General features: G+C 38.0%; 1 protein-coding gene across 4 annotated transcripts in view; it reads right to left on the reverse strand.

Annotated features, from left to right (window-relative positions):
• The window catches only part of GPD2 (glycerol-3-phosphate dehydrogenase 2), a 162,680-nt gene that overhangs the window by 24,175 nt on the left and 128,459 nt on the right, over positions 1-10,046 (reverse strand). The gene's annotated exons all lie outside the window — the stretch shown is intronic.

Here is a 10,046-nt window from a genome sequence, read left to right on the forward strand (position 1 = left end):
AAAAAAAAAAAAAAAAAAACTTACGTACAAAACTATCATGATTTTTTCCATTAGAGTTCATATTGCCCTCTGAGTCAAAAATAAAATTTAGCCATCCCACTTACAACGTCACTGTGGTTGCCACATAGTCCCTTGAATGTCTGTGAAATTCCTTAGGTAACCACATTGATCAGGAATTTGGTTTCAAGTCATGAAGCCCTCTGACTAATTCTTAAATTATTTATGGACAAATTAGATAGCCAGAGTAAATTTGAAACATATGCAAATAATCTATGGCAAATGCTTTACCTTTTCTTACAATAGGCAGAAAAACTCATCTATGAAATCATATTTTCTAAAACAAAGAACAAACTAAAATATTCAAGTTTTTTACTCTATAGGAACATTAAGTAAAACATTTTGTATTTGTATATTGATCTATTTTTATCTCAGTCCTAAAATTGCTACTAAAAAAAAAGAAAAAAGAAAAGGAAATACTATCAGGAAAAAACAGCTCATAATATGTTAAGGACTTCAATGTCTTTTACTTGAGAACTCAATATTTGCTCTTTTTAAAATATAGGGATCACCAGATGAAGTTGCAGTTATGTTACTGGACTCCCACATTGCTGACTACAGTTTGAGTCCTGAACCAGGTGGCTTGAAAATCATGCTGGGCACATGTGCGTGTATGACTAAGATCCCAGAAGGAGAATGGAGAAGGGACTGCAGCATGGACACCCTCCAGGGGGGAGGAGGTTGCTCACTTTCCCTCTCACTGTGTCTTTCTCTCTCTCTGGCAAGAGCACATGCCCTAAGGCAAAAAGCCTCTGAAAAATGTCTATAGATATCTATATTATATAGAGAGATAATAAATATAGAATATAAGATATATTTATAATATAGAAGAAGTATATATATATGTGTGTGTGTGCATATAAATATACATATTATTTACACTTAATCGCTATACATCTTTACAATGTACAACATAGTTTTTTCCAGCATAAATACAGTGTATATCAGTCATGACAAAGACATTACCTTAAACATTATCATCAGCAAACACCTTTGCACTTTTGTATCAACTGAATGTATTATTTGTTTTTTCCCCTGCTCTCTACCTCCCTCCCCCTATTATCCATCCCCTATTACTCCTCCCTTACTATCTTTGGTATCTACAGTTGTCCTCCCCACTATTACACTCTCTAGTCTTTCAGTTTCTACTATAAAGCACAGACATTGGGTATATATTGAATGGGGACATACAAAATCTGTCTTTCATTTGCTTAACTTAGGATTAAGTCTTCAATAGTTGTCCACTATCTATCAAATGTCATGGTCTCATTGTTTTTATGGTTGAGTCATATTGAATAGAGTACATATGCCACATTTTTTCAATCCACTCATCCATATTTAAACATGTGGATTCATTCCATGTCTTAGGAATTGTAAATAATACTGCAATAAACATGGATGTGCAAGTGTTTTTCCAACAACGGGATTTCCTATCCTCAGCATTATACATTTTAGCCTGAGAATTACATCATGCAAATGGTAAAATTCAATTTATTTTAAAAGATACATTTAATGATAATCACATTTTCTTTTTTTAACACATTTAATTCTTCTTTATGGCCTACAGGCTGTTTTAATTTTAATTTGCCAGAGGGCACATGTACTGGCCACAGAAACAGGGTGAGGGAGAAAGCACTCCCCTCTGGGACATGGTGGTTGTGTCACAATCCCTTCTCCTCCATTTCTCCATCCTGCTGGGATTTGAAGAGCACATGCACACGACGTGTGAGCAAGTTTTTCAAGCCAGTAGGGCTAGAGTTTGAACTGCACAGTTGGCTTTCTGAGATCTAGCTCCCTTAAACCACTAGGCCTTGGAGCTGGGCCAATAGCCTGAAGGATTTTTATATTTTTAGACCAAAAGGTGGTTGGATCAAGTTATCTATCAGTTTCCTCCCAGCATCAAGATTTAATCATTTTATAGATTATTCAAAAGGTTATTTGCTGCTGAGCTGTAAGTTCAATAATGACTGGTGAGGGCCATAGACACAATCTGTGTGCATGAAGCACAGCAAAGCTAAGCACGTGAGACATCATTCTAACCTCTTAACCACAGCAACTCACTGAACTAACAGGTTTCTCTTGTTATCAACTATTTTTTTTTAAAGTTTATTCTTTTACTTCTTCCACAAGTAAGAGAGACAGAAAGAGCAAGACAGAGAGACGGCACCCCCAACAAGGACTTCACTCCACAAGCCACTGCCATCTTCAGCAATCCCTGGATCATGGATATGAACATGCCCCATGGATGCAGAAAGGTCTGTAGATGTGAATCTGGAACCTTTCCATGTGGGTCAGCCTCAGATTCCACTGCAGTGCCATTGTCTGCCCCTCCTGCAGCCTCTCCTTATCACCTATCTATCTACAATGGAAGCCATGTATCATAGACATTGCTGAATCACTAATCACCTCGTGAGCCTTCCTATATCTGGAGTTCTTGTTTTACAAGATAATCAATTTCTTTATTTCATAATGATGAAAACAAAAACAAATTCAATAAGTCTACTAAATTGAGTATTTCATGTTCTGAAGGAATATTCAAACACCGTTAAGAGTCTGAAACACAGCATTATACCATGGACTTTGCTGCAGTTATAAGTATGTTCCATAAAGTCTAACTAAATAGGCATTAGCAGCATGTGGCTCTTAAGCCCTTGAAACGTGGTTCCCATGACCAATAAACTATATTTCAAATTTCATTGAATTATAAGTCATTTCGATGTAAACACCCACAAGTGGCTAGTGGCTGTTATGTTGCACAGGAAATCTCTATAGAGTCGAGTCTCCAAGCAGTACCTCCTGTCCTGGCAGATCATCAAATTGGCTTCTTCTATCATAACCACCCTGCCCACATCTCTAATGGAGCATCCTTTCACTGAAATTTGACTGTACTGCCTTTGCTCAAAAGAAAAAAATGCTGGGACCAGCAGTTAGCATAATGGTTATGTCACTGGACTCCCACGTAGTTGACCGCAGTTAGAGTCCTGGACCCAATGGCTTAAATTCACGCCGGGCGCATGTGCGTGCATGCCCAAGATCCTGAGAGGAAAATGGAGGAGAAGGGATTGCAGTGTGGCCATCCCCTATGGGGGGTGATTTCTCACTTTCTATCTCTCTGTCTCTCTCTGTCTTTCTGGCTAGCACACACACCCAAAAAGAAACAAACCTCTCCAAAAAAGAAAAAAAAAAAAAGAATAAAATGCTGTAATAGCAATCTTCACCCCAAACACGTTATTGTCATCTATGTTCCATATTTTTTCATTCCACACTATCCTGTCCTCTTATCTCATGAGTTCAAGGAAACAAAAAATACGTGTTTGTTTGTGTTTGTTTTACTCAGTTAAGTACTCCTACCCTCAAGTTATTATTCGGAAGCAAATTCTATCATATAGGTTGTAACTGAGAGTAGGGAGTGAACATCACTCACGTTACCCCTCCACGGTATAACACGTGAAGAAGTAACATAACTCAGAGCTTCTACTCAGACCTCTAAGGTTCATCTTAATTTTTCAGGTTCTCATTCTACCAGAATAGCTAAACAAGATTTAATTATTACTTTATCTTTTTCTCACCACGTTGAAAGTCTTCTATAATATTAATTCTAAAATTACTGAAAACACCGAATATTGTATCCAAGTACAGGGTCACACACAGTTATCAATAAAATTAAGTAAACTATAGAAGTATTCTCTGAATACTTTTGTATCAAACTATGAGAGCTAATATTACAAAATCAAAAGTAGAAATTCTTGAGCCTTTTGGCTAATATGCTAGGCTTTATATACAATTTCTAATGACCATATTTTAACAATTGAATATTTCCTTTCAAAATGAATAAACACTTTAAACAAAATGAAAAGAAACAAAATCACTACTATATTAAATTGAGAAAAATCCATCATTAAAGAGCCCTTATTAGAGTAGCTCACCCAGATGGAATCCTGTTGATTTTTTAGGTACTAATTTGGCAGATGTTAAAAAAAGAAAAAATAAGAAAAATGTCTCCAATGTACATAAGAGTACTTAATGCTATTTTCAAAAAGTAGAAGCAAAATAGTCCTTCTACCATTATGTTTAGGAATCATTTTGATTACACCCCAGTAAATAACTCATTCATGTGTTTAGTACATGCAATACATGAAGAGTGAAATATAAATAGTAAAGGTGAACTTTTTTTTTTTTTGAGAGGTTTTTCCTATAGGGCGTGTGCGCTTGCCAGACAGAGAGAGACACAGAGACGGAAAGCGAGAAGTCACCCCCCCAGGGGGGATGGCCACGCCACAATCCCTTCTCCTCCATTCTCCTCTCAGGATCTTGGGCATGCATGCACACGCGCCCAGCGTGAGTTTAAGCCACCGGGTCCGGGACGCAAAGCGCGGTTGAGTACGTGGGAGTCCAGCAACATAGACATTACGCTAACTGCTGGTCCTAAGGTGAACATTTTTCACAGCTGGTTGAAAGAAACTAAGTAGAATATAATTGTCCCAAATTATAAATAATATTTTTACTTTTACATACTTGGTAAGAAAAGTATTTGCTTTAAAATTTACAGAAAATGAAGCCCACAGGAAGTGACAATGAAGAGGTAAATGCATGAGTTAGCTGCACATGAGTTATTTAGGCATACATTTTAGGTGTTCTTTCTTGTGTTTGCTACTTTCAAAAAAAAAAATCAATGACAGGCATGTGAAAATATCTAAATGAACACAGGGGAAATAGTGTCAGAAATCAATAGTTCTCTACCAGCATGTTTAACCTGCTGAAATGAAGTGTTAATCACAGAAATAAGATACCATATTACATTTATAAACTAATGAAACTAGAAAAAGCAAAGCGCGTGACACTATAATTAAACAGCTGGAAGACATCCAAGCCTGTGTAAGTTGATAACCCTGGTACAATCTCAGGCAGTGAAAAGGCAGGTCTGCAGTAGGTTGATACGACCAGCTCAGCTGTTAATTGAATAAAAGGCAATCTATAAACACTACTAATTGCGTATGTGAAACCCTGTGTACGAGCAGAGAAGCTGCCTAGAGAAGCACTCCAGAAAAACTACATGGATAAAGCACTCGGCAAATCTTCTGTCTCTCTCAATCCTGTTAAGTCATAGTTTAGTTTCGCTACTGCATCCTTCTGATTAACCTCTACACAGCCGACTTAATGATAACATTTTTCAAAAGATCATTTTTCTTCCTAACTCAATACGAACAGCAGAACTATCAATTACCCATTTCAGAAAAGAACAAACAAGTAATCTAGAAAATTCAGCCTGTGAATGGAAAGCTTTCTCAATTGTAAAAGAAGACATGGTCTTATTCCCAACAGGCAAAATGCTTTTCAGAATTGTTCTGACGCATTTTGCAGAAGTGTGGCAGCTGCTGTGAACAGCATGGAGTGTTAAGATTTGACACTTTTTTTTTTTCTCTTAAGGATATAGCCATTTGGGGAGGCTCAGAAACTGTTGTCAGAATTGTACTTATCCATTTAATAAATCCTTTTAGAATGATTACTTCAACTCCTGTGAATGCAAAACATTTCAAAACTATTGCTCTAGGATCTAAACCAAGCTCTTTTGATTTTTCAAATTCGTGGAGAAGACTGGTTAGCCCAACAGATTACTTGTGAGATATAAAACCTTTTCTAGTTTAAAATTCGAATCTAAATGTAAGGCCAATAGAAGCAAAGGTCACTGTCCACAGAACTTACTGAGAAGCGTCCATGAAATGAATTAACAGACCTAATCCACTCTCTAGTGGATGTAATATCCTATCCTAAAACCCAGAACTACCAGTTAGAGTACTGTACAGGATTTAGAAGACAAGTATCAAAGCCAGACTCACATTCCTATTCTGGCACCAACAAAACTAGCTGTGGGCAATAAATTTGCTAGGCCTCAGTTTCTTCAACTATAATGTGAGAATTAAAAAATACTTTCCTTAAGTTGTCATTAGGAATCAAAGAAATAATATAGGTAAATGTACTTGCCTAGCAAAGCATCTAGCATAAAAAGTACTCAATAATTGTGGAGTTCTTCTCCAAAAAAAGAAAAAAATAATTCTAGGGAACAGCAGTTAGCGTAATGGCTATGTTACTGGACTCTCATGTAGTCGACTGCGGTTCAAGTCCTGGACCCAGCGGCTGAAATTCACGCCAAGCGCATGTGCGTATATGCCCAAGATCCCGAGAGGAGAATGGAGGAGAAGGGATTGTGACGTGGCCATCCCCCCTAGGGTGTGATTTCTCGCTTTCTATCTCTCTGCCTCTCTCTCTCTGTCTTTCTGGTGAGTGCATGCGCTCTATAGCGAAAACCTCTCCAAAAAAAGAAATAATAATAATAATTGTGGAGTTCTAAAACATAAAGCATACAAATGTAATTATTAAAATATGTACAGCAACTACATGTGATAAAATTACTAAAGTGGAGCCTAAAGCAGAATTTCTCTCTCACATTTCATCAGTACAGAAGAGAATAACAAAGTTCACCAAAATTCCTTGGGAAAATTCCAATTTGAACATCCTCACTTTAAGGTAGAAACATACTTCAGTCAACAGACACTTTTTATCACAACTTAGTGTAATTCCTCATATATAAAGCCTTTGGTCAAATGAAAATAAATTAAAATAAACTACAAAGGATCATTGTTTTTAAAAGAATAAGTTTCTACGTAGAAAAGACATGATAGATGGTGCACACAGGGAAATAAATGAAGTCTATAAAACAGCTATTGCCACTGCTTTTACTTGGATTTTTGTTACCGAGAGGACTCTTAAATCTCAACATACCCTTAGACCAGCAGGAGAAAGACCTGATTTGCAATATTTAGATAAAAATTTCAACTGCTTTTACCAAATATTAGAATTAACAATGAGTCATTAGTTTTATCAATTCCCTAATTACCAAAAAGTGTGTTCATTGGAAAGGCCTTTATGGACCAATGAGGTATGCCCAAGTTTTCCACTTATAGGCAAGCAGAGTAAAAGTAATCCAGTGTATATAAAAGTCTGTGCTCATTTCATGGGTGGAGAGCCACATCTACAACGTGGGCTCAGTGACCTCTGGAACCTCTCACCTGGCCAGCACATACAGCCTCTCAGTCATATATATAAGCAGTTAGATCTCATCCTTACTGCATTTAAACTTTAAGATGTTGAAACTCTCAACATAGAGCCCTCTGCTCTTGAGTTAATTTTATGTCTTGTTCCAGCAATCTAAACTTCCTGATCTTAAGGCCCAAATAAAAACTTCCTTTTTAAAAGAAAATAATTTGGTTTATTTTGGTTTATTTCTTTCATTCACAAGACAAAGAGAAGCACCCTCAGAGCAGGGTCTTAAGCACAATCTCCCTCAACAGACTTCCCAACCAGCCAAGAGGATGGGCATGTGTATGCCCAGCATATACAAGTCAACCCAGGAACTGAACCCTGAGCTTCCATATGGTTCCAGCATTGCCCAGTGCTACACTGCTGCTGTGCCACCTTGGTAGGCCTCCATTTACACTATTACCGTAGATACCCAGACCCTTTTCAGAGTGAAATTATATCTATCACTTAGAAGCAACTAAGTCTATACAATATGGATTCATCAATTAAACTAAGAGAGTCACCTGAACCATATTTTTTGCAGTTTGCTGGCATTGTTTGTAAGTATGTCATCATGATGAAAAAAGTTACTTAGAAAAAAAGAATTCATAAGTGTCAGTGAGATACATCCAAACTAAATAAATATCTTTGATGCCCTTCCCTGATGTCAACATGGTAAGATTCCTGACATAAACGAGTGAAGGCTATATTTCAAAAATCTTAATTTTGTCTACTTTAATACAGAAATATTTCAAACTGCTAGCATCAAAAATCCTGAAACCACCTAGAACTAACTCTTTTTAATTCAAAACAATCATAAGTAGCACACCAGTTAGATAACATGCTTTGTACTTGAACGAAGAAACTTTACCCTCAAGGGTGCATCAAGTGAGAATCCCTCTTAGACTACTCTATATCATGTAATGTAACATGCAAACAGTGTAACCAACAGCCCATGGAATATAAAGGATATGTGATTTCTGAAGTGTAAAAGGTACCCCCCAGAACAAGGTTTCAACCAAAACAAGGCATGATTTGGAAATGATAAGCAATTAAATATGATTCAACCTTAGACAGCATGGAGGGAAAGTGGCTAAATATAAATCTACAAAGACAAGTTCTAGTAAAACTTCTGTTCCATGAAGAGAGTTTATGATTTTTTTTCTTAAAGTTAATGAGAAGATATCAAAGGGCTATTTTTGTTCAGGGAAGTGAAGATCATAATTACATTTTAGAAAGACAGTTCCGATAGATGGATCAGATTGGGTGGGGACAGAGATCTGGCACGGAAGCCAGTTAAAGGGTCAAGACAGCTACTCAAGTGAGAAATGAGACATACACAAACCAGAACAATAAAGAGTCAAGGGATTTATTTAGGAGGTAGGCAGAGTGAGCACAGAGGAGAGCTAGTCTGGACATGGAAAGAGAAAGAGAAGAGGCTAATGAAGATTAGCATGTCATTTCTGGCTTGGGTGACTAGATGGGTGGTAAGGCTATGAAGATAAATTTAAAAAATACAGAAAATAATGGAGAACTTCTGAGACTGGCCTAGATTTAAAAAAATAAAATTCATACGTGCAGTTTTTTTTTGAAGAGATTTTCACTGTAGGGCGCGTGCACACTCGTCAGACAGACAGAGAGAGACATAGAGACAGAAAGCGAGAAATCACCCCCCAGGGGGGATGGTCACGCCGCAATCCCTTCTCCTCCATTCTCCTCTCGGGATCTTGGGCACGCACGCACACGCACCCGGCGTGAGTTTTAAGCCACCGTGTCCGGGACCCAAACCGCGGTCGACTACGTGGGAGTCCAGCGACATAGCCATTACGCTAACTGCTGGTTCCCCATATGTGCAGTTTTTTTGAGAAATGCTGTGACATCTAAGTTAAAATGGCCAGATACAAATAAAAAGAAAAGCTTGCCTTTTCAACTACAAGTACACTTACTCTTGCCAAACTAAACCCACGGGTCAGTGTTGGACTTTCTACATCACAATAGACCATCACGCTTCTTAGACTATCTGCCTCTATCCTCTCGTTTATTTGCCTAATTATATTCTATGGATGTGCTCTATCTATTAATAGACCTTCATAAGCTAGAGCAATTAAATGATGAGGCCTACATTTCATATTGTCTTGGAAGCACACACGTTAGAACTTGCAGGTGGCACTACAACCTTGTCATTAGAAACTATCTGAAAAGAATGACATTTGAATGTCATGAGAGTATAGTAAGCTCAGGAGGGGGGAAAAAAAAGGCCTTTTCTTCCCAAATAGTTATCATTTGGCCCACAGAAACAGGCAGCACATAAGAGTTACAATGGAGGGAGGGGGGATGGTACATGGCATAGCAATTATGTTGCCAGGCTCCTACATGGCCAACTGAAGTTCGAATCCCGGACCTGATGGCTTAAAAATCACGCTGAGCATGTGTGCATGTGTGCCTAAGATCCCAGGAGAAGAATGGAGGAGATGGGATTGTGGTGTGGTCATCCTCCCTGGAGGATGATTTCTCACTTATTCCCTCACTGGCTCTTTCTCTCTCCAGTGAGCAAACATGTCCTAAAGCAAAAGTTTCTAAAAAAAAATTAAAAAGGGTTATAGTAGGGGAGCCATCAGGTAGCATAGTGGTTATGGCACTATAGTCCCACATAACCAACAGCGGTTTGAGTCCCAGACCAGGTGGCTTGAAACTCACACTAGGCATGTGTGCATGGATGCCTAAAATTCCAGGAGGAGATTGGAAGAGACAGGACTATAGCACGGCCATCCTTCCCTAAGGGGTGAGTTCTCACTCTCGCTCTCACTATCTCTCTGACTCTCTCCTGTCTAGCAAGAATCTTTTTTGCTAAAAAGGTTTTTGGTTTTTTTTTTTTTTTTTCCCTTTTTGGGGGTTTTTGTTTGTGGGGGTTT

Source organism: Tupaia chinensis, unplaced genomic scaffold, assembly GCF_000334495.1.
Source record: "Tupaia chinensis unplaced genomic scaffold, TupChi_1.0 Scaffold000380_1, whole genome shotgun sequence".
NCBI classification, from domain to species: domain Eukaryota; kingdom Metazoa; phylum Chordata; class Mammalia; order Scandentia; family Tupaiidae; genus Tupaia; species Tupaia belangeri.